Source organism: Rhincodon typus, chromosome 31 (assembly GCF_021869965.1).
Source record: "Rhincodon typus isolate 14 chromosome 31, sRhiTyp1.1, whole genome shotgun sequence".
Taxonomy (NCBI): Eukaryota; Metazoa; Chordata; class Chondrichthyes; order Orectolobiformes; family Rhincodontidae; genus Rhincodon; species Rhincodon typus.
In genome coordinates this window covers 23,750,020-23,773,675 of record NC_063362.1, presented here as the reverse complement: position 1 = coordinate 23,773,675, position 23,656 = coordinate 23,750,020, and the positions used below count along the sequence as shown (strand labels likewise).

The 23,656-nt window shown below is 42.7% G+C and overlaps 1 protein-coding gene and 1 long non-coding RNA gene across 7 annotated transcripts in view; one reads left to right on the top strand and one right to left on the bottom strand.

The window, feature by feature from the left end:
- Positions 1 to 529: 529 nt before the first annotated feature.
- LOC125486644 lies at positions 530 to 19,627 on the bottom strand. Its single transcript, XR_007265277.1, has 3 exons — positions 19,339 to 19,627; positions 14,008 to 14,120; positions 530 to 2,047 (listed from the first exon to the last, which is right to left on the bottom strand). It is a non-coding gene; the product is annotated as an uncharacterized LOC125486644 (long non-coding RNA).
- The window catches only part of prdm2a (PR domain containing 2, with ZNF domain a), a 144,859-nt gene continuing 139,995 nt past the window's right edge, over positions 18,793 to 23,656 (top strand). For 2 of the 6 annotated variants that reach the window (XM_048615032.1, XM_048615026.1), the window contains exon 1: positions 19,576 to 19,683. The gene's annotated coding sequence lies outside the window, so the exon portion shown is untranslated. Of the gene's footprint in view, positions 19,094 to 19,534; positions 19,684 to 23,656 lie in introns of those variants that run through there. The other 4 variants (XM_048615029.1, XM_048615034.1, XM_048615033.1 and 1 more) reach the window with 4 other exon arrangements.

Here is a 23,656-nt window from a genome sequence, read left to right as displayed (position 1 = left end):
TCTCACAGCATTCTAGATTTATGTGGTATGAATGATACTTTCTCACGGTCTCTGTGTTCTTCAAATGAACACTGTTCCCTCTAAAATTCTCTCACTTTTCCCACTAGCGATGATAGATTGAAATTGCTCTTTAGTGTCCCATTATCTTATCTCCTCCAATTTTCTCAAATGCCCTTTCCAAGTGGATATCATCAGGCGTGAAGTAGGGCAATAAGCAGAAGCGGTCTTCACATTGAGCATAATCTAATTCCACTTAAAATCCACCGTATGGTTTCCTGCAGTGCTTATTCGACAGTGATCAGTGGCAGAGCTCATGGCTGGATTTTTACCTTTCCCAGCCCAATGGTACTGAAACCAATTGTACAGCTGTAACTAAAATCTGCTAACAGTGTAGACATGGGATCTAAACCTGTACCCACACTGCTGGTGTAGCTCAATTTCACCCTAATCAGTGCACTCATGAACTGTGTTTACTATAGAAGTGGGTGTTTGTTGTATTTCTAATTGTTCAATCAGAATAAAATAAAAGTAAAATGATATAGACTTTAATTTATATAGGAATATTTTGTTCTATCTTTATTTTGAGTTTGAGTCTGATTTATTGTTGTCACATGTACCAAGATATACGGAAAAGTGTTGTTTTGCATTCTATACAGGCAGATTGTACATTTAAAGTGCATCAGGATAGCAGAACAGAGTGTAGTATAGTGCTACAGCCATACAGACGTGCAGAGAGAGAGATCAGAATTAACATTTGAGAAGTCTGTTCAAAAATCTGATAACAGCAGGGAAGATGCTGTTTTTGAATCTGTTCGTTCACGTATCCAAACTTTTGTATGTTCTGCCCGATGGATGAGGGTGGAAGAGAGTATAACTGGGTGAGACAGGTCTTTGATTATGTTGGTTGCTTTCCCGAGGTAGCAGGAAGCACAGATGGACTCAATGGATGGAAAGCTGGTTTGTGTGATTGACTGGGTTGTGTTCCTTGCAGTCTTGGGAATAGCAGTTGCTACCACGCTGTGATGCATCCACAGAGAATGCCTTCTATGGTGCATCTATAATAATTGGTAAAAGTCTTTGTGGAAATGCCGAATTTCCTTAGCCTCCTGAGGAAGGAGAGAGGTTGTTGTACTTCCTTGACCATCGCATTGACGTGAGTGGACCAGGACAGATTGTTGGTGATCGTCACTCCAAAGAACTTGACACTCTCGATCATCTCCATCTCAGCACCAGTGATGCAGACAGGGGTGTGCCCTTGACTTCACTTCCTGAAGTTAATGACCAGCTCCTTTGTTTTGCTAATGTTGATGGGGAAATTGTCGTCTTTATACCATGCTGCTAAGTACTCAATATTTTTCCTGAAGTCTGTTGTTTGAGATCTGACCTACAGTGATGTCAGCAAACTTGCAAATGGAGTTGGGGCAGAATTTGACTGCACAGTCATGAGTGTATAAGGAGTATCGTATGGGCTGAGTACGCAGCCTTTCGGTAGAGGAGGTGTTGTCACCAATTCTTGGGTGGAAGTCGAGACCTAGGTCCTGAAGTTTAGAGATGAGTTTGTTTGGAATTATGGTGTTGAAAGCGGAGCTGTAGTCAATAAGTTGGAGCCTGACATAGGTATCCTTGTTATCTAGATGTTCCAGGGATGAGTCTAGGATAAGACAGATGGCATCTGCCATGGACCTGTTGCTACAGTAGGTAAATTGCAAAGGATCAAGGCAATCTGTAGTTGATGTGAGCCATAACTAACCTTTCGTAGAACTTCATAATTATGGAGGTCAGAGCCACCAGGTGGTAGCCATTGAGACACACTGCATCATTTTTCTTGGCGTCGGGATGATGGTGGTTTTCATGAAACATGTGGGGACTTCAGATTGTAGTAAGGAGAGGTTAAAGATGTCAGCAAATACTCCTGCCAGCCGATCTGCACAGTATCTGAGTGCATGGCTGGGAATTCCATCCTGGCCGGTCGCTTTCCGTGGGTTCACTCTCAAGAAGGCTGATTTAATGTCTGCAGCGGTGACCGTGAACACAGGTACATATGAGGCTGTTGGGACAAGTAACATTGTTTCACCAACCTTCTAAATTATATAATGTTGGGCAATTTAATTCTGAATTTTACAAGGTCAAATAAATCTAAGAAATGTTTTGTTTGCAGAGTTGTCAATACTCATGAGCCCTGTTATTTGTAAGATTTTGTTAATGATCGTGATTCATGCAGGTAATTTAAACATAGATTTCCAGTTGTTTTCATTTCCCATCTAAATTGCAAGCTTTAAATAAATAGCACTCAAAATGGATTTTTAAATAAATCTGTTCAAACAGCAACACTTAACTCTACTGGCAGTTGTACTTGATTATTGCAAACAACAGAGGCTGTGCAAATCTTTGGAATTCCCAACCTGAAAGTAATGTGGATGCTCAGAATTTAAGTATATTCAAGCCTGAGATTGATAGATTTTTGGACTTTTAAGGGCATTAAGGGAACAGGGGAGCAGGAGTAAGTCATTTGGCCGTTCAAGCCTGCTCTGTCAGCTGAATATTCTTGTTTGCAGTCCACAACACTCAATTTCCTTGCCCGTAAAAAATCTATCTATTTCAGCCTTGAATAAATATAGGGACAACACCAAACTCCACCCCTTCTGGGGAACCAGCTTTCACCCAGTAACAATTGTTAAAGATATAGGAATCAGGCAGAAAAGCGGAATTGAGGTTCAGGATTAGCCATGATTTAATTAAATGGTACAGCAGATTTGAAGGGCCATCTCGTCTATCCCTGCTCCTATGTCTGTGTCATATAAGGAATGAAATACAGCAGCTATTTTGCACACAACAAAGGATCTACAAACAGCAACCTGATAATGATGAGGACATTTACTAGACTGATAACTGGTATGAACGGGTCGCCTTATGAGGTACAACTGGAAAGGCTGAGCTTGTTTTCACTAAAGTTTAGAACAGTGAGCGGTGATTTAATTCAAGTTTATAAAATCCTGAAAGATGGACATGAAAAGGATGTTTCTGCTTGTGGGTGGGTTCAGGGCTGTTTTAAAATTAAGGGCCACCCTTTTAGGATAGAGATGAAGGAAGATTATTTTCTCCCAGAGGATTGTACGACTCTGGAATGCTGCCTCAGCAGGCAGTGGAGGTAGGGTTGTGGTCGAGTGGCCAATTGCCTAAGCAACTAAGCTCAATATAAAATTGGATAAACAGTTTCTGCAAGCAAGGCCTGATGGAATGCAGAGGCCAAGGTTATCATAAGTCAAAAGCAAACAAGGATCAGCCCAGAGATAGTAGGAACTGCCGATGCTGGAGAATCTGAGATAACAAGGTGTAGAACTGGATGAACACATCAGGCCAAGCAGCATCAGAGGAGCAGGAAAACTGACGTTTCGGGTCTGGACACTTCTTCAGAAAAATCAGCAGAAGGATCAGCCTAGACTTGTACTGCATATTGAACAGAGGTCGTTGACATTAACAACAGAGATAGACATTACGTTTGTGTATTCCCCAGTTTCAGCCAGACCCCTCAGCACCATGGACTAAACATATCTTGGAAAGGGGATGGGTACACTTAGAATGGCCTGGCCTAACCTCAATGGATACTGTGACCCCTGTCCTGTGAACTCATTGGCTGAAGTCAGAGAACATTCCAGAAGGGCTTGAAATTGGAGGACAACAAAGGTCACCTGCTAGCCATTCCCTCAGCAAAGACTCGGCTGGAGAAGATTTGGTGTGAAAGCTATCTTCATGCCAAGAAGACCCTGAGTGCCTGTCAATGGAGTTCAGTGAATTGGATCCAGCAGCTCAATCAAGTCCACTGAAGCAGGTAGTATATGTGTTTATCAGGCAGTCAGCCTAGTTTGGGAAAAGTTAACTTAATCTGTGTAAGAGTTTTTTTTTAAAATTGTGAGTGTTTTAATAAAACTAAGTTAGAAGCACAGTCCTTTGTCTGCCTCACAGTAAGAGTGCCTGTGTTTTATGAGTAATAAACTGGTCCAAGAGTCTGTATAGAATATTTCACAGGCAACATTTTGGCATCCCCTGGGTCGTCTTCAATAAAAAGTAACCCTAAGTTGCTCTGGATTTTCAAGAATCCATCCTGAGCCTGATTTAAGAGGGCAGCTGCTCCACGTGATGGCCAGGATTCAAGTGGGTGAACAAGGACAGAGACAATTGACTAGTGATTGTCCATAAACCAGGTGGTTTGAAAAGTGACACAAACAAACTGCATGATTTGAAGCTTGGTTAGTTAAGGATATTGGTAAACTTGAGTATTTTTTTCCTTTATTCATTCATGGGATGAGGGTGTCGCTGGCTAGGCAGCATTTAATTGCCCAGAGGGTAGTTAAGAGTCAAACACATTGCTGTGGGTCTGGAGTCACATGCAGGCCAGACCAGGTAAGGATGGCAGTTTCCTTCCCTAAAGGACATTACTGAACCAGATGGGTCTCCCCCCCCAACAATTGGCATCATTAGATTATTAATTCTAGCTTTCTGTTGCACTCAAATTCTACCATCTGCTGTGGCAGCATTCGAACCCAGAGCTCTAGAACATTACCTGGGTTTCTGGATTAACAGTCCAGCACTAATACCACTAAGCCATCATTTCCCCACAATATATTCAATTCCGTAATACTGCTGAGTACCAAATTACTCCCAACAAAATATACTTGTGAACTCCACCATTTTGTGGAACTCAGTCTCTTCGGTCAGACTCTGGTACTATTGGGATAATTATAACTGTCCTTGGATAACAGAGCTTTGGCAGGAAATGGCTTTTGAATTTTGGCCAATATCTGATTCTATTTGGAGAGCGATGACTATATTTATGTATTGTGTCCCCAGCTATTTAAGCCTGTCATAAGTTAAGGCACTATACAGTATAAGTGAGGGGAAGCTGAATTAAAGGTATAGTTAGTGTTTATAAAAGGCCTATCCTTCCCTAAAGGACATTAGCAAACCAGATAGAATTTTTCCCAACAACTGATTCACAGTCATCATTAGACTCTTAATCCCAGATATTTATTGAATTCAAATTCCACCATCTGCCATGGCAGGATTCAAATCCAGGTCCCCAGAATGTTACTTAACAAGGTGTAGAGCTGGATGAACACAGCAGGCCAAGCAGCATCATATCTGGGTCTCTGGATGAACAGTCCAGCAATAATACCTCTAGGCCATCACCTCCCAGCCATGAGAAAGGTTAAGAGCAATCTGTTGGAGTTTCAGAGGGGTGAGACACACTTTTCTGAGACACCTTAGACTTGGAGGGACTGGAATGGAAATTTAGTGAAAGCCAGACTCTGAATTTAGTCAACACGGTGTAGAGCTGGATGAACACAGCAGGCCAAGCAGCATCATAGGAGCAGGTGGGAGATGGGGGTGGGGCTTGAGGTGGGAGGAGGGGATAGGTGGGAGGAAGGACAGGTTAGGGAGGTGGGGGCGAGCTGGGCTGGTTTTGGGATGCAGTAGGGGGAGCAGAGATTTTAACAAGCTTCAAAATTTCCCCTCCTACCTACTAACCTCATTCCGCCCCCTTGACCTGTCCATCCTCCCTGGACTGACCTATCTCCTCCCTACCTCCCCACCTACACTCACCTTTACTGGCTCCATCCCCGCCTCTTTGACCTGTCTGTCTCCTCTCCACCTATCTTCTCCTCTATCCATCTTCTATCTGCCTCCCCCTCTCTCCCTATTTATTTCAGAACCCCCTTCCCCGCCCTCATTTCTGAAGAAGGGTCTAGGCCCGAGACGTCAGCCTTCCTGCTCCTATGATGCTGCTTGGCCTGCTGTGTTCATCCAGCTCTACACCATGTTATCTCAGATTCTCCAGCATCTGCAGTTACTACTATCTCCGAATTTAGTCGACTCCCTAATCTTTGTGACAAACCCTAGAGAGAGAATAAAGTGGCAAGAAAGCTGAATATAGGGTCAGGAACCCATGAGAGACAGAGACAGAAAGAGACAGAACAGTAAGTTAACACAGAACAATAAGAGAAAATGACACAGTGTCCAGTGTGTGGGAAGAAGTACCAAGAAAGTACCTAAATAAAAAGGGGCCCAGGTTGGCCGAGACTGCATTAAACCAATATCAGATCCGAACTCGCAGGACAGAAATGTTAGGAGGCGGTGCAGGAAGGTGAAGGGAAGCACACTTTAAACCTGTAGCGATAGCCAGCTGCATGGAGAAGGTGAAGCTCAGTACGGAGCTGGAGGAAGTGAAGCAGGAATCGGAGAAAGAAAGAGTCAGAGGAGCCAAGTGAATTTATTAATCATGGGCCAGTTACCGACCCAGTGTCTGTCAAAAAGTTTATCAGGAAGTACAACATGCAATTAGTGACTGTGATAAAGCCCCAAAAGCTGCGGCCAATTATCAGAAAAATACACAGATTTACAGGTCGCGTTCAAAGTCCTGCACCAAACAGGCAAAGAAAATAGAGCTTCTGCTGCGGACCAATCTAAATGCCAACACGAGATTAATAAAGTGTCAGCTTTCAGCACAGAAAGGACTGATACGTTCATTTGGAACAATAGAGTCAGAAGGGGAAAATGCTTATGGGGTAGACTGGGGGCGGGATGTCGGGGAATGTGGGAACAGGTTTGCGGGTACGCCGAGCGTGGCAATGACTGGGGATCCCTCCGCACCCTAGCATCTCACCCTGCCCCGTTGAACCCTCTGCCAACAATCCGCCAGGATGGCCGAAATAATGAAAATCATTCCACATATTCAACCCAATTCACTGTAGCACAATTGGCTAACATAGCAAAAAAAAGTTCCCTACATTTGAACCCTTTGCTAACCCCTATATGTTCTTTGAGAATATCCGCTAACAAAGAGTTTTACGCGGGATGATAAGGAAGAAAAAGGAAATACAAAACTAATATTCATGTGCCTGAGCCCCGTAGTTCATTCTGCCTGACCTTTTCCCCAGAATGTAGGGAGAGGGCAGCTCCAGGACACGAAAGTAGAGATTTTCGTAGCAGTCGGCTACAATAGAGGAAAAGCAGTTGAGAGTTAGTGAAGGCAGCAAAAGGGAGAACACCCAACTGCATTTACGAGGCGCCTGCGGACATAGTTCACCCGAGTCTTCTGTAGCCCAGATCGGACTGTGCTGGCACCACAAGTCAAATTGAACCCAAATGCTTGTCTTGCATGCCACCGAGGCAACGAAGAAAGCTTGCATAAATTTTGATCCCACAGATAACACTCGCACAGAACAATGGGGCTAAGAAGGATAGTCTGGGTTTGGGAGAACTTGGTTCATGTATTAGGGCACCCTGTGTTAGGCAGGGGAAAAATGCACTCAGTAAAACCCCCACATCCCAGCCCTGTACAGAGAAATGAGGGGGGATGCAAAGGCAGATGAAGAAGTCACACAGCCCCATAAACTCCCCTGCAGGGAGAGGCAGGGGTTAGCTCAAAGAGGACCCCAGACAACAGTAGGTGCAATGCTACATTTGTGGGCACACAGGCCAAGTCAAAAGGGACTGCAGGCTACCCAGGCAGTTAGCACTGTTACAAGGGAAATGCTACAATTGTGGGCACACAGGCCACTTGACAAGGGACTGCAGGGTACCCGGGCAGTTAGCACCACCACTGGTGCAGGATTCAAGACCCCGGTCCATGCCTGCTGGAAGGACTGGAGAGACAACAAGCAGTTAATTTGGTGGGGGTATGCACACAGCCAAATTCAGTGGAGGAAATCCCACCATCTAACTCCTTGTCCCCCTAGCCAGGGTAAATACACACCCCAAAGCATGAGAGAACCCCTTCTCTCCTCACTGGATGTGTATGCAAGGTGGGAGAGTGTAGGAAGACCCCTAGTGGATGGCAAGGTGGAGGACTACACCCTTGAATTCTTGTGGGACACAGCAGACTCCTACACACAATCCAGAATAAACCCACAGAAATCAGTGCATCATGATGCACAAACAGAACAATCATGTTCGTTGATTCACTGGACATTTACAGGAGGGAGCAGAGAAGGATCCTTCAGAATTTAAACACCTCATGAAAGGAATCAAACAGCTGTTAGGACTAGATCTATCCAAGCCCAAAGTCACAGCCCTCAGGCCTGAGCAGGCAGTAAAAACACTGCCAGACTTGTACAGGCTGCGCAGATGACAGCTGCCATTATATGAGGGTCGAAAAGGAAACAAAGAAAGACCTACTTCAACAGCAAATCAAACCCATTAGAGTATGAGGTAGCACAAAAGGTAATGCTCCTGGCTTTCCAACCAGGCACATTCCTGTCCTCCAAATATTCTGGACCCCATTCTGTTGTGGATAAGGCAAGCCCGTCAGTGTATATAATTTTACTGGACTCCAGGAAGACTGGATGGTGTCAAATGAAAGGCACATGGAGCCCACAGCAATAGCCACCAGCTCCACCTGTTTTTAGAGGGACTGGAGGAAGCTGACCCCAATTCCAATCCTGCTGATCCAGTGCCAGCCCAGTTACCATTCCTGATCCTGGGTAAGCCCCAGTTACTGTTCCTGATACTGATTCTGGGCAAGCCCCAGTGTATGATCCCAATCCTGATCCCTGGGAAACCCTCATGTCTGATCCCAGGGAAGACCCAGTGACTGATACCCAATCCTGATCCCTGGGAAGCCCCACTAACTGATCCAGGCCCTGATCCTGAGCAGTGTCTTTTCAAAGACATTGACCTCAAAACCCAACTCACAGCTGGCCCTGCTCACCTTGGCCAGGAGTGTAAGGCCTCAGCGTGAAACAGCCCCGAAGTGAGACAGGTGGATAATAGTAATCCTCCTGAGAAAGTATCCAGTGCAGTGCTATAGCCCAGACGTCATGATAGAGACAGAGCTTTTGCTGAGGCATTCACTCTGGCACTCCAGATGAGATGTTGTGCAGGAACAAGTCCCCAGTGGTCAGAGCCCCCCACTGAGGCAGGGAGCTTCCCCCAGCACACGTACAGGCACAGTGAGTCTAATTCAGACATTCACCCTACCCTGGTACTTAGGTCAACACACCCTCAACTTCCCTTCATCTCACGTCCGTTTTCATTCAAATTAGCTCAGAACCTGCAGTCTCTGTTAGTCTTTTATCTGGTAAATTTCAGCCACTTTTCGTCTTTTCATTATTCTCATTGTCATTCCCACAGCACCACTCTGGTGTCTGTGGACTTAAAATCGGTATTCATTCATTAAACGCTTCTCAAAGGTGTCCACGTACCAACCTGCTTCAACTCCAAACTTTGGGTTAATTCCTGAAAAACTAGTCAGGGAAAATTGGTATCTGACCAAAATTGGTGATTTTAGAATAAATATGGGGATTGGGAGGTAGCAATTCTAAAATAAACCAATGGGGAAAAGATTTAATCAAGGAGTATGGGTCAAATGTATAGCAGTATGTCTCCATGGGTGGAAATACTGTGTAGATGGCAATCCATATAGCTATTAAATAAGATAGTGACAAATGCTACCTTGATCTCTTTCAGGACTCGTAGAGACAACCCTTCATGTTATTGTCTACTTTATTTCCAGGCAACCTGTTGAATTGTCGCAGCAGCAGAGTGCGATGATGATATTCTCTGGGTCTATCCGGATTGCACCATAATTGAAATAATATCAGGTGGAAGAAAGAACTACTACAGAAACAATGTATGGAGATGATGCTCATCCACCAATCTCCACGTGGATATTAAAGACTCTTGTACATATCTGTAAATATTTATTTTATATTTGAAGTCATGAAAAGTGTAGCATGAACCCAGTTGTATCATTGATTTTGTATTGCATTTGAGAAAATGTTTAAGATTAGGACACATCTTGTCTTGAGTTTTGGAATGTTTAAGTTTTCTGTGTACAAAGTTTAAAGTTAAAGATTTTAAAATGCCTTAGGAATATCTGTATAGTGAAAGTGTTAGAGATTTTGGGCTGACTGTCTGAGACTCAGATACTTGCCTGCGAAAGGAATTTGACTTGGGTTGTGTGATCCAATTTGCTGAGGCTCATGGGATCAAAAGGAGGAACCGTGGTCAAGCAGCCAATGGCCTCAACAACTAAGCCCAACATACAATTGGCTAAACAGTTTCTGTAAGAAAGTCCTGATGGAATGCAACAAGGCTAAGGTTACCAGATATTAAAAGCTAACAAGGATCAGCCCAGACCTATATTACATATCGAACAGAGGTGGCTGACCTTAACAATACAGAGTGACATTATGTTTGTGTATGCCCCAGTTTCAGCCAGATCGCTTGGCATCGTGGAACAATCATATCTTGAAAAGTGGAAAGTTACTCCTAGGATGACCTAATCTAACCGCATTGGGTGCTGTGACCTTATTGGCTGAAGTCCGATAACCTTCCAGAAGGGCTTGGAATTGGAGGATACAAAGTGACACCTGTCAGCCATTCCCTCAGCAAAAACTTGGCCAGCGAAGACTCCGTGCGAGACCCACCTATGTACTGGGCATGCAGGGAGTCCCCCAGTGACAAGACCACGCATGAACAGACATTGGATCTACGGGCAATTCTAAGAACTCTCAGAATTCGCTAACGTCAAAGCGGACCTCCTGTTTATTCAGGAGTGCGGGATACCACACCTCAGCAGCGACAGGAAATGGTCGAGCTTGTGGGCCCACAGGCCTTTGATTTGTCTGGGTGGGGAAGGAGGGAAACAATTACCTTTCTCGATCCTACGTATTCTGGTGCAAGGAGGCAACTTCACCATCTCCAAAGTTAATGAGGTGGTGGGCGGGCATGTCCTTATAGCAAACATTATGTACAGAAATGTTCCCCTGAGACTAATTAATGTGTACGCACTGGTGATAAAGAGTGAGCAGCTGGCCATCCTGCAGCAGCTCATACTGCTGCTGGTGACATCCAGGCTGGTTATTCTGGCCAGAGATTTCAACTGCATCATTGATGTGGATGGACGATCTGGAGGGGCTGACAGCACACCAGATGCCACAATCAGATTCCCAGTGGAAACGGTTACAGTTGCTAAGCTGCATAATGTCTTCAGCATTCCCGCAGAGAGTGCAGTGTAGATACACCTGGGTGTGGCCAGACAGCTTTATCTACTCAAGGATAGATTTCCTGTTTGCATTATGTACATTCTCAGTCAGATCTGCCAACATCAAGCTGGTGTTCTCTGACCACTGCCTCCTGCTGGCTGACCGTCACCTACAGGAAGACCAGTGGCCCGGCAAGGATATGTGGAAGCTGTACATGAAACTATTGACCCCAGAAATCATTGAGGAGCTCAAAAGGGATTACAGAGGTCGGAGAACCGTGAAGCCTCTCTTCAAGTCTCCATCGGACTGGTGGGAAACAGTCAAGGGGAACATCGTGAGATTATTTATCCTCTAAGGTGTTCAGAAGGCGAGAGAGAGACAGGGAAAATGGTCCAAACTCCAGAAAAACATGCGGACCCCATTTCTGCTGCAGACGATGGGGGGGTCGATGTGACAGAGGATCTCCAGGTAATGAAGCCTTGTTCTTTTCCTCGAAAGCCTCCAAGATAATCTTCTGGTCCAGGGTCTGTACCGTGGAGTTGGATGAGACTTGCTCACGTTTCTTCTTCCAGAAGGCGCACAAGCAGAGCTCTGTGCTCAGCAGCCTGAATGAAGATGATGGCTTGGTAACGTCGTCTCAGTCTGACATACTGAGGATCAGCAAACCCTATTATGCCAGACTGTATGACATGAAGCTCACGGACACCACGGCCTCCCAGTTGCTCCTGTCCTATCCCGTGGAGGACTCAGATGACAGCACGCAGGACAGGCTGGATCAGCCATTATCTCTGGATGAGCTAACCAAGGCCCTGGACTTCTTAGAAAAGGATAAAACATCCAAAAGCGTGGCTTACCAGCCGAGTTGTATTTAGCTCTGTGGGACTTGATTGACCAGGAATTTTTGAGGATGTACGACAGTATGCTTCTGGTAGGTAGCATGTGCAAAACCATGAAGAGAGATATCATTACCCTAATCCACAAGCAGAAGGGGAGAGGGAGGAAATTAGAATTTGATGATCAATTTTACTGCTGAATGCAGACTACAAAATCCTGTCAAACGTCATCGCCAACCAGATCAGGTCTGCTCTAGGATCAGTGATTCACCCCAATCAAACCTGTGCTGTACCAGTCAGGACAATCGCTGAGAGCCATGCACTCCTTGTGGATACAATCGTCTACATGCAGGAATGTGGGGTGGACTAGGAGAAGGCCTTTGACAGGATGTTGCACACCTACATGTGCTCTCCAAAATGGGCTCTGGGGAGGGAGTTTACAATTGGATCCAACTGTTCTACATCAACATTGTTAGTGCAGTCTCAATCAATGGGTGGGAATCAGAAAGCTTCCTGAACAAATATGGAGTCAGGCAGGGCTGCACACTCTCTTTTGCCTTGTTTCTGTGTTGTATAGAGCTTTTTGCTGAGTCTATTGGGAAGGATGCAAGCCTTAGACAGGTGACTATTCCAGCAGAATTCAGGTCAAAGCCTCTCCGTACATGGATGATGTTGCTGTTTTCTGCTTGTATCCACTGCTAGTACGCAGACTCATGAACATCTGTGACCAGTTTGAGCTGGCCTTGGGAGACAAGGTAACGAGGCAAGGGCGAGGCCATGTTCTTTGCCAACTGGTCTAATCAATCCTTTGTCCCCTTCACAGTCAGGACAGATTACCTGAAGGTGCTGGGAATATGGTTCAGAGAGACCAGGGCGTGTGCAAAATCATGGGCGAAGGTGAGGCACAAACTGATCTTTTGGGAGCACTGCTCCCTCTCCATTGTGGGTAGCCTGGTCATTAAGTGTGAGGTACTGTCTCTGTTGTTATCTGTGGTGCAGGTCTAGCCCATTCCCCAAACCTGCGCCATTGCAGTCACCCGAGCCATCTTCCAATTCATCTGGAGGTCTAAGATGGACCATGTCCACAGGGACACCATGCACAAAACTCTAAATAAGTTGGGGAAGAACGAACCCAACGCCACCTTCATCCTGATGGCCACCTTTGTACGCGGCTGCTTCAAGCTGTGCGTAGACCCTTGGTATGCAAACACCCAATGTCAGTACATACTGAGGTTCTATCTGTCACTTGTTGCGAAGGATGGACTGGCCTTGGTACCATGGAATACTCCAAGTAGTCACCTTTCCTTCGTGAAGAAATTTGCACAGAAAAATACCTTTAAACACAAGTCAATCAAGAAGTGGTCAGTACGTAGCATCCTTGAGACCCTGTGGGAAAAGGAGAGAGTGGGTCCTGTAACGTGGTTCCCTGATCAGACTGTCAAAGTCATTTGGCAGAATGTCTCATCACCAGAACTGTTCAACAAGCACCAAGACATCACTTGGCTGATGGTGAGAAAGGCACTATCTGATGAGATCCTTCTTGTACACCCGGTTTGTTTGTGCCACCCTCAAAGTAGCTGCAAGGGAAACAGACTGTCACACATTTCCTTCTGGAACGTACCTTTGCAAAGAAAGTCTGGAGAGAGATGCAATGATTTGTGTCAAGGTTCGTCCCGAGCAGCTCTGTGACGCTGGACTCTATGGCCTACAGGCTGATCCCTGGGACCAACAACGAGACAAACATTGACTACGCCTGGAGGACCATTAACTCAGTGAAAGACACTCTGGTCTGCCTGAAGCTTTCTGATTTTCCAGAATAAAGAGTTGACCCTGACCTAATGCTGCAGATTGGCACATTCCAAGGTCCAGGATTACGTGCTGAGGGACACACTAAAGCTTGGGGTAGCTGCCACCGAGAGGCAGTGGGGAAAGACCACTGTCTGAAGTCTTTCTGCCAAAGTGTAATGGGGCTCTGTTCCATAATCAGACCCTCCCACTGCCTCAAATATATGTAAATATAATCCTGCAAAAGTAAGAAATGCCTTGGGTTTCTTTGTTGGATAGTCAAACTTGAATGTTTATTTGTTCCTTCATATGCCACTGTACAGAACAAGAACTGCTTCAGTGACTATGTATATATATAAAGATATTTTGAATAAAGTATATTTTTGAAATTTTAAAAAACCCACCTTCATACTAAGAAGACACTGAGTGGCCGGTTGACGGAGCTCAGTGAATTGGATCCAGCAGCCCGATCAAGTTCACCAGAACGGGTAGTATATGTGGTTTTCAGGCAGTCGGCCTAGTTTGGGAAAAGTTAACTTAATTAGTGTAAGAGTTGTTTCTTTAAGTTGCGAGTGTTTTAATAAAACTAAGTTTGAAGTGCAGTCCTTTGTCTGTCTCAAACAGTAAGAGCACTTGGGTAAACGTGTTTTATGAGTAATAAATTGATTGAAGTGTCTATGGAATATTTCACTGGGTCATTGAATATTTGTACGGGAGGAGTTAGGCAAGGAAATCAAAGGTACTGGGCATGGATGGGAATTTGGCAGTCAGAATACCAATACTTCACTCACGATCTCTCTGATCGGCAGGGCAGTTTTGAAGAGCCAAATGGCCCATTTCTATTCCTAATTTGTGTACTTGTATGACCAAACAAAATTTTTATGATATTGATTAAGGAATCAATTCATCTGGGATTTTTTACGTCTACATGAGAGGGCAGACAAGACCTTGCCTTAACATTTCACATGGACGATGGCACCAATGACAATGCCAGTATTGCCAGGCTATATTTTGTGCTCAAATCTCCAGGGTGGGACTTGAATCTATTGTTTCTAGCCCAGAGGTAGGAATGTTATCAATTGAGAGTCTAGGTGATAGTCTAGTACAGAAATAATACTCAGTTTCAACGTAATTCTCTGGAAGGAGTCCAAACAACATCTGATTGGGACAAGTAAGGGAAATAAGGAAACTCAGGGTCGTGTTTTTCATCTAGCAGGGAACTAGGATCCCCTCCAGACACGTGGTCAAAAGATAATGGAAAGAAGTAGTTGTGGGTGTCAAAGCTAGGACTCTAGGCCCAACGACTTGAAAGCAGCAGCACAAAAGCTCAATGGCTTCACACAAGTCAGTGAATGCACCTTCAAACATTATATTCAACAACCACATCACTGGCCTCAGCAATTAGTCAATTCAACCATAAACCTATCACACACCTACTGACAAACTGTATCAATCAGGACTCAGATCTAACATTCATAAGATCTACTTCATCCGCACATACTTTGCAATGCTGCACACTTCACACCACATCTCTGTTCTTGCATGCACTACTAACTAATCAATCATGACAGCCGCATCAGCCAAACTAATTCCATGACTTTCACTGACCCAGTTCCCTCTTTAATGCAGTGCAAGGTGATCTAAGTATTAAGCAGTAATAGGAGAGTGATAAGTGTGTGCAGGTTCTAACCTTGTGGTGAGGGAGACGGCGGTGGCCATTCTTTTAATTAATTTATTCATTTATGGAATATGGCTACTGCTGGCCAGTTTATCCCTGATCGCACTGAAGAGGGTGATGGTAAGCTGCCTTTTTGAACTTGGAGGGTAGATACACCCGCAGAGCTTTTAGGAACGGAATTCCAGGATTTTGACTCAATGATAACTAAGGATTGGTGATACAGTTCCAAGCCAACATGATATATGATTTGGAGGGGACGTCAGGAAGCTGCACTCATCCAGGCAAGTGGACAGTATCCCACAACACTGCACACAATATTGTCCAGATCTTGCTGCATATGGGTATGGATTGCCTTAGTATCTCAGGAGTCATGAATGTTACTGAATGATACAGTCATCAGTGAACATCCCCCCCTCTAACCTTATGATGTAAGGAAAGTCATTGATAAAGCAGCTGAAGATAGTTGAGCCTAGCACGCTACCCTGAGGAACTCCTACAGAGACTTCCTAGGATTAAGATGATTAGCCTCCAACAGCTACAACCATTTTCCTTTTGCTTGGTATGATTCCAACTAGCAGAAATCTGGAATTAAAAAGCTAGCGTTATTAATGGTGACCATGAATCTAACACATTGATTTTTAAAACCCTCTTGGTTTAGGGAAGGAAATCTGTTGTCCTTACCTGGTCTGTTAACTATATATGATACCTGAACATAGCAATATGGTTGCTTCTTAATTTTTTTTGTAAAGGTCTGCGAAACAACTCTGGTATATTCAAAAAAGTGAAGGGTAATTACTATGGTATATAGGTACAGCTGTCCAGTCATTGGATATTGTTCTGCACAATAGATTATCAAAAATCAAAGCGCACAGCAATAGAAGTAACCTTACAATGTAGGTTTTTGATTGGTTTGAGTGCTAGGAAAAATAAAGTAAGGTTAAAGGTAATGTTCTCAAATTGCAATGATGTGAAAAGTTTTGTTCCCCAAATATAACTTTATTAAGTTAGGAGTCAAAATAAGTTATTAGATAGTAGCATGAGTTACACAAGAACATTATTAAATTAAGTGGTAGATGGGATTCAATGTTGGAAATCTGTGGTCAACAACATTGGATAGAAGAAAGCCAATGTTCCTGATGGTGAGAGAATTGGGTCTGTGAATATTGACCAATGATGGTAAGGGAATTATGACATATTTCTGATGGTGGCATTCCTAGGTTCCTATTGCACTTGTCCTCCTAGGTGATGGAAATCATGGGTTTGTAAAGTTCTGTTGAAGAAGCCTTTACTAGTTCCTGTAGATGATACACAGTCCAGCAACAGCTTAACTGTTGAATGGGGTGCCAGACAAGCATTTGCTTTATTCTAGATGGTATTGAGGTTTGTGAACGTTGTTGGAATTGCATCAAATTAGGCAAGATGACAGTATTCCATCACAGCTATCTGTGCTATGCCAACTGTAGAAAGATTTGGGGAGTCGTAAAGTGAATCATTCACAATCTCGCGGAGATTGATAGATATTTGTTAGGTAAGTAGATATTAAGGAGAGGGTAAATGGCATTAAGGTCCAGATCAAAAAACAGAATGGAGCTGCAGCCTTAAGGAACTCTCTAAAATGACTCTTGGTCTTACATTACCTATCTTCAAATTTAAGCACAGAAATCACATGACACTAGGTTATAGTCCAACAGTCCTGAGGCTCTGAAAGCTTGTGTTTTCAAATAAACCTGTTGGACTATGACCTGGTGTCGTGTGATTTCCGATCTTGTCACCCCAGTCCAACACTGGCACCTCCACATCAAATTTAAGTGAATAGTTGAGTGAAATATATTGCTTGCAGATAAAACTTAAAATAAACTGAGTATAAAAAGCATTTTCCTCATACACTGCAGCTACATAAATCTGTTGGAAGTAAATTTCTTAGCAGCATCTCATGTTCTGCTACCATTTTTCTGAAATGTTTTATGTCTAAATGGGTTTTACCATGGATGAGTATCCAGTAAAACACCCATTTTCAGTTAAGCTGGAAGTGAGAAAAATTATAAGGATACTCAATCCATTGTTTTCCTGTCTGTCATGGGTACTTCAGAAAGTATGAGTTCACGCTTCGTTTGTCACTTTTAACCAAAAATAAAGAATTTCAGTTAAATGTTAAAAGATTTTTAAGAAAAACCGAAAGAACTGTGGATGCTGTAAATCCGGAACAAAAATAGAAGTTGCTGGTAAAGCTCAGCAGGTCTGGCAGCATCTGTGAAGAAAAATCAGAGTTAACGTTTCAGGTCCAGTTACCCTTCCTCTAAGAATCACTTTGATGGTTTTCTGCTATTAATATAGTATATACACAAGCCATGGTAGACTTCATGAATGGCCCATCTTGCTGCACATCTTTAAATGTTACATATATCTCTCATTCCAAAATTAGGTATTGCTAGCTTCCTACGAAGAGGTAGCTTCAACTATACTCAGAAAATTTTGTCCCTTAATTGCAAAGTAACACACAGAGTAACATACTTATCTACTACAATTTTTGTTTTTTTTATTTAACTCACAACGTGTTACTTTTGAAAGCCATTAACTTAATTCCTAGGTATAAACTTCTTATTTCAGGAGGTAAGAAAATCTATCAGTAGTATTTCAAATGCAGAAAAGGCAATCATTTAGGTAATTTTAGGATTTTGTGAATTATGCATTTTTAAATGCAATTATGTTAGGAACCTCATTTTCAATTCTATGCCATCAGTTACTGAGGAGGAAAAGTGGTATAAATGACTGTCAACATTTGAGCAGCTTCATTGGTTCTAATTCTCTTGTTCCTACTTATTTTACTGATAGCTAGTCACTCAGCATTGATTGACTGTAGTTCAACAGGTAACTCTCATTCCCATGATTGTTATCCTTTGATTGAAATGTAACCAACATAATCTGTTCAGTTGTTCTTTTCTGAATATGAATATCTCTGAGGAAATCAGGTGCAAGTATCACTGTTACTTGAATGTGTAACAAGATAGATGCTGAAGTGTTTTGAACAGAGATGCTACTACAGCAGTTACCCAGGAAGTAATAATAGCTTTAACAACCTGCAGGTAAACACTTTTTTTTCACTCTTGAGGATCATTGAAATGACTGGGACCACGTAGGAGATTTTTTTATTTTAGCTTACACAGCAGCAAGATTTATCCCTTGTACAAGTAAATCTTTGAATCATATAAGGTGAAAGTGAAGAACATTAACAACAAAATAAAGGCATGAAGAGTTGTGCTTAGTACATCATTTTATTTGTAATACATAACAAGATAAATCATGATGAAATGCATCTTTGAATGACTTGTTGATAGTGGGCATGAAGATACAGAAGTTCTTGCCCAACAATGTCAGTGACCTGACCCCAATTAGCTGGGGAAGGAGCTGAGGTTGGACTCTTAGACACATTACCTGGTCCTGCAGAGTTGGTTGATCTCAGCTAGAGAGATATTACATTGGGCATCAGTGCTGTTTGAAGTGACCAGCGCTGGAAAGGGAGTCCATTGAGTACGATGGCTACGCTGGTGGAATATCCTGTCAGCGTTCACCCGTAAAGTGGTGGGTCAAGGAGTGGAGAGATCGGACTCCTAGCGTGGTCAACTCCAGCAGGGCAGAAAAGGGGTTAACACCAGATAAAAGAGAAAGAAAGAAAGAAAGAAAACAAACAACATACGGTTCTCCTGGCAGAATGTTAAAAAGTTTGTCCGTTGAGTGTCGGCGCCCTGAGCTGGTGGGTGATTGTGGATTGGAGTTTGTGGCGGTGGGCTGCGATGGAGTGACTGCCGATGGAGGTGAGTGGCCCGGTGACCCGAGGGCCGGGCCGGTCCAGGCCTGCCTGGGAGTGTGGCGGGGGGCGGAGGGTGGAGGGTGGAGGGGTGTGTGTGTGTGTGTGAGAGAGGGAGAGGGAGAGTCCGCCAAGCCGCCGCCGCCGGTCCCGGCGCCATCTTGCGGGAAGCCGGGGCCGCTTCGCCCAAAGCCCAGGAAGCGGCCGAGCACACCACAACCCGCACCCCCCTCCCGGCCTCTCTCACTTTACCTCAGCTTCCAGCCTGCCGCACCGTCCTGGGCCATCGCTCGCCGTTAATTCCCCCGGTCCTTTCAGTCTCGGTTATCTGTCACTTGGGGGAGTGAAGTGTTTGTGAGAGATCTTCCTTCTCCACACATTCGGATTGACAGCGGCTCTCCACGGCGGATTAAAATCCAGTTTTGCTCTGACTCTCGTTCTTGATCTTACTCCTGGTTCCTGGTCGATCCGGCTCTGGGCTTCTACTACCCCCGCCCCCGAAACAAAACAGTCAACTTTAACCCCGCGCGCCAAACGATCCGGTGCCGATCCGGAGCGGAGTGTCCAGCAGCCGGAGCCGTGGCCGCCTCCCAACAGGTAACACAGCATCATTGGACAATATTCCTTCAAGATGTACTTTTATTTTCCTTTTCTTCTAAACTCACACATCCCCTTTTGTCCTCCACTTCAAACAATAACTGCCCACAGATTTATATCCTTCAATATTTCACATTATTTGTCAAATGTTTTATTGACACAACAGCTCCCCCCGCCTCCCCGTTTACCCACATAAAACTTGGTCCGATTTTAAAAGTTGGAAACGTTGACTCTCCCCGTTTTCACAACGAAACGAATAAATTCGATTTGTTTCATCGACTTTTAATCGCGAGGAGAGCGGCCATAAAAAAAAATATTCCGTTTCGACGGGAAAAATATTATGTTTAGGGGGCGGGGTTGGGATTTAAATCGATTATTTTTATATTGGCCTCTTCAGATTTCCAATTTTGTTCGGTCGTTTCTAATTATGTTGCGAATTTGCCAAAAATTAGGAGGCATTTTATTCAGGTTGAGTGAGAAAAAGCAAATTCTGTATTGTCTGAACAAATGAATAATTCAGAGGAGAGTGTTACAGAAACAAGAATTACACTTTTTTCGTCATTGTGTTACCTATATAGTATTTATTTTTCATATTCATGTGAATTATGGTTTGTTGAAGTTAAATGTAGTTCAAGTGCTTGTAAGTATAATTTGTTTTGAAATCTACTCCAAGCTTTTGTGAGGGGAAAAAAAAGTATTTGGATAATTTGGCTACTAATCTGGAAGCTGATGCCTTGGTAAATGCTAATAAAATATATTTATTTAGTATTGTGAATAAAAAATAGTTTGGTATGATAAATGTTGCTATTACAACAAAAGTAATTGCAAACAACTTGTTTTGTGCAATTCAGGTCTTAAAGCTTTTTGCAATTAGTGATAGAAATCAGATCTCAGGAAGAGAATGGTAGTAGGCTTTGTTTGTGCTTATGGTTAATAAGACTAATTCTACTCCTTGACATATGAAGGGGTTTCCTAAATTTGCTGCCACCTTGAAGTCTGGGGTCTTTAAGCAACTCAATAGTCACCGTGGAGCCATTGCTGTAAGATAGCCACTGAGAAATCCAATAGGGAATTCAGACAAAATCACTTGTAAAAATCAGTAATAGTTGAAGCAAGTAATATAGATGTATTTAAAGGGGGGGGGGGGGCAAAGTGAATAGTGGGTTACAGTGGTGGCTTTATACATTTAAAATGCAACGTAATCATTGGCACAGACTGGTTGGGTTGAATGGCCAGTTTCTCTGCTGTGTATCCTACAGTGTGTAATATCAATAAACATCTGCAAATGTAAAACAGCTGAACGGCTCATAGGTTGTCTAGTATCCATTTATTCAATAATTTTCTGACTTCTACCCCCTTTATTAAAAAATGGTTTGAAGTTATAGTATGTAGGTCTAAAATTCTATTTCAAAATCTGAATTTGTTGTGAGATTGTGGGTAATTTGAGGAATGTTTGAATTGGTTTTCTAAAATAGCTTTGAACTGTTTTGCAAAACAAGTTTAAAATAAAATACTGGGTGAGAAATTCCTATCTTGCTGATTTGATAGGAAATGACAAGCTTATCTTGCATTTTTTTATTGTGCATTTTATAGATTTGGCATTGTCACTTAATTGGATATATGACTTTCTGGAATTAACTGGTGTATTTTTGCATGTTTTGTGTTTTAATTGCACATCTAAATGGCTCAGGTTGGAAGTATTTAATAGTTACATTTTGTAAAAATAGATGTTCTGTGCCAGAAGAACATTAACTTGTAGAGCAGTTAAAATGATCACCTTGCCCCTGGCTGAGGGAGGGGAAAAATCAACTAAGGATGCTGGGGACATCAGATGTTTGGCTAGGACAGACTCAATCTTGATTTAATCTTCGCTATCATGCCTTTTATTTTTGAGTATCTTCTCATCAACCTCACTTTAATATATTAAGAATAGTAAGCTGAATGGGTTATTGTAACATAACTGGTACCCATGGAACCTTAACCCTTTCTGGAGAGGAATAGCACAATGATCAAGTCAGTAGCAGGCAAAATGCAAAAAGTAATAATGGGATTGAGGGTTGTTAAATTAATTGTTCTGTCGAAAAGCTGATCTAGTCACACTTGCACCTTCATCACTTGTTCTTGCATTATGCTATCAACATACCTTCCTTGTAATATCACTGTTTTTGTAAGTCACAAGGAAAACAATTCCTTTTAAAAGTTGTGAAACATAAGGAGTTGTGTATAAATTGTGCAATGAAAGCAGTTGAAAGCATGTTTGGCAGCTCTTATTTTTCCAGAAAATAATAGACTTGTGTCAAAGGGCCAGTGTCTTATACACAATATTTAAAGTCCCTTAATCTTTATCTTCAGATGTAACAGAAAAGTGTTATAAACGATTGCTATCTTGCATCATGTCAGTGTTTTTTGGTGTGTTTAATGTATTTAAATCCATGTATTATTTAAAAATTCTCCTGTTAATATACTTTAATGCTGAGAGGTTACTCTTCATTCTCATCCTCTTGATTCACAACTTCAAGTTGTTTTTTTCATTACCACACTAGTACTTTGAACTACTGTTATCTTGTCCTCTCCTTCAGCACGACCCTGGCTTGGAAGGACAAATGTTATAAACTAAAGCTGTTTTCATGTTGTGTGTAGCAGCTTTTAGTGTCACTGACTCTGAATGTGTGGATCTTGCTCAGCTGTTGGCAACTCTTAAAGTAACCTTACTGGATTCTTTATGGGCATTGCCAAGAATTCCCTGCTAAATGAAGTCGTTTTAAGGCTGACTTTGTGTTGTTAGCAGTGTGTAGGAGTCAGTATAGTTACTCTTGTTATGTAATGAAATATGGCATCCAAAGAACATAGCAAGAACCGACACCAATGAGATCAATGACCAGTTAACCTCAGAATAACAGAATTGTTACAGCGCAGGAGGAAGCTATTTGGCATGAGAAAGTATTATGTCATGTGGCCCTTGCCTTTTTTTAAAATCAGTTACTTTAAATCTATGCTCCCCTTGTTCTTCAACCCTTCGCGTATGTGAACAGTTTCTCCCTGTCTGCTCTGTTCAAATGCTTTTTGTTAAACATAAACTGAAAGAACTGCAGATACTGGAAATCAGAAATCAGAAACAGAAACATAAATTGCTGGAAAAGCTTGGCTGAGCTTTTCCAGCAATTTATGTCTCTCTGTTTTTGTTGTTAATTTAGGAACACATTCAGGCTAGGGACTGCGATAAATAGCTCTTCCAGCAGTACCGAGGGAATTTTTACGTTTTTTACTTGGAAAAAGCTGATGGGGCCTGAATGATGCCTCACTTAGTCCCTCTGTTCTACTTTAGTCTAGGTTATTTGTTCACCTCATGGAGTGGGACTTGAACCCAACCTTTTGACTCAAATTTCAGAATGCTGCCACTGATCCCAGCTAATGTAAAGTTTATTTGACCGTACCCAGGCTTTGTTTTTTTTATCTCAAGAAGTAAAGTGGGACTTGAATCCAGAGATTGACCATGTCCATTAATTGTTATACACATTTCAATCAGCTGATACTAACTGATCTTGTTTAGTTTGAGGGCTTATCTAACGATAAGGCACGACTGCTAAGAGTAACCTGAAAATCTTCAGTTCTATGAAATTCAAATGAGAGAAATGAGTGATTAAGTATGAATACAAATGGAATTATCTGAACTTCAGTTAGATTGTCAAGCCCTGTGGACTATATGTAGCTTACAGTTTGTAATTTAAACACACCTGCATTAAAGTAAGTATAGAATTTTTCAGTACCATGTGAAAGAGGACTGTTTGGAGAAATGCCTTTTTAAAGCACAGAGTGAGCTGGAGTAGAAAATTATGCTGTCTTAATTTTCACATAGACTGGAAAGAAAAATGTCTAGTAAAGGAGTACATTTGGTACTAATTAATAAATATTTCAAGGAAACATTGACCATGGATTACTGTTAAAGGAGCAAAATGAAAACCAGCTTAGCACT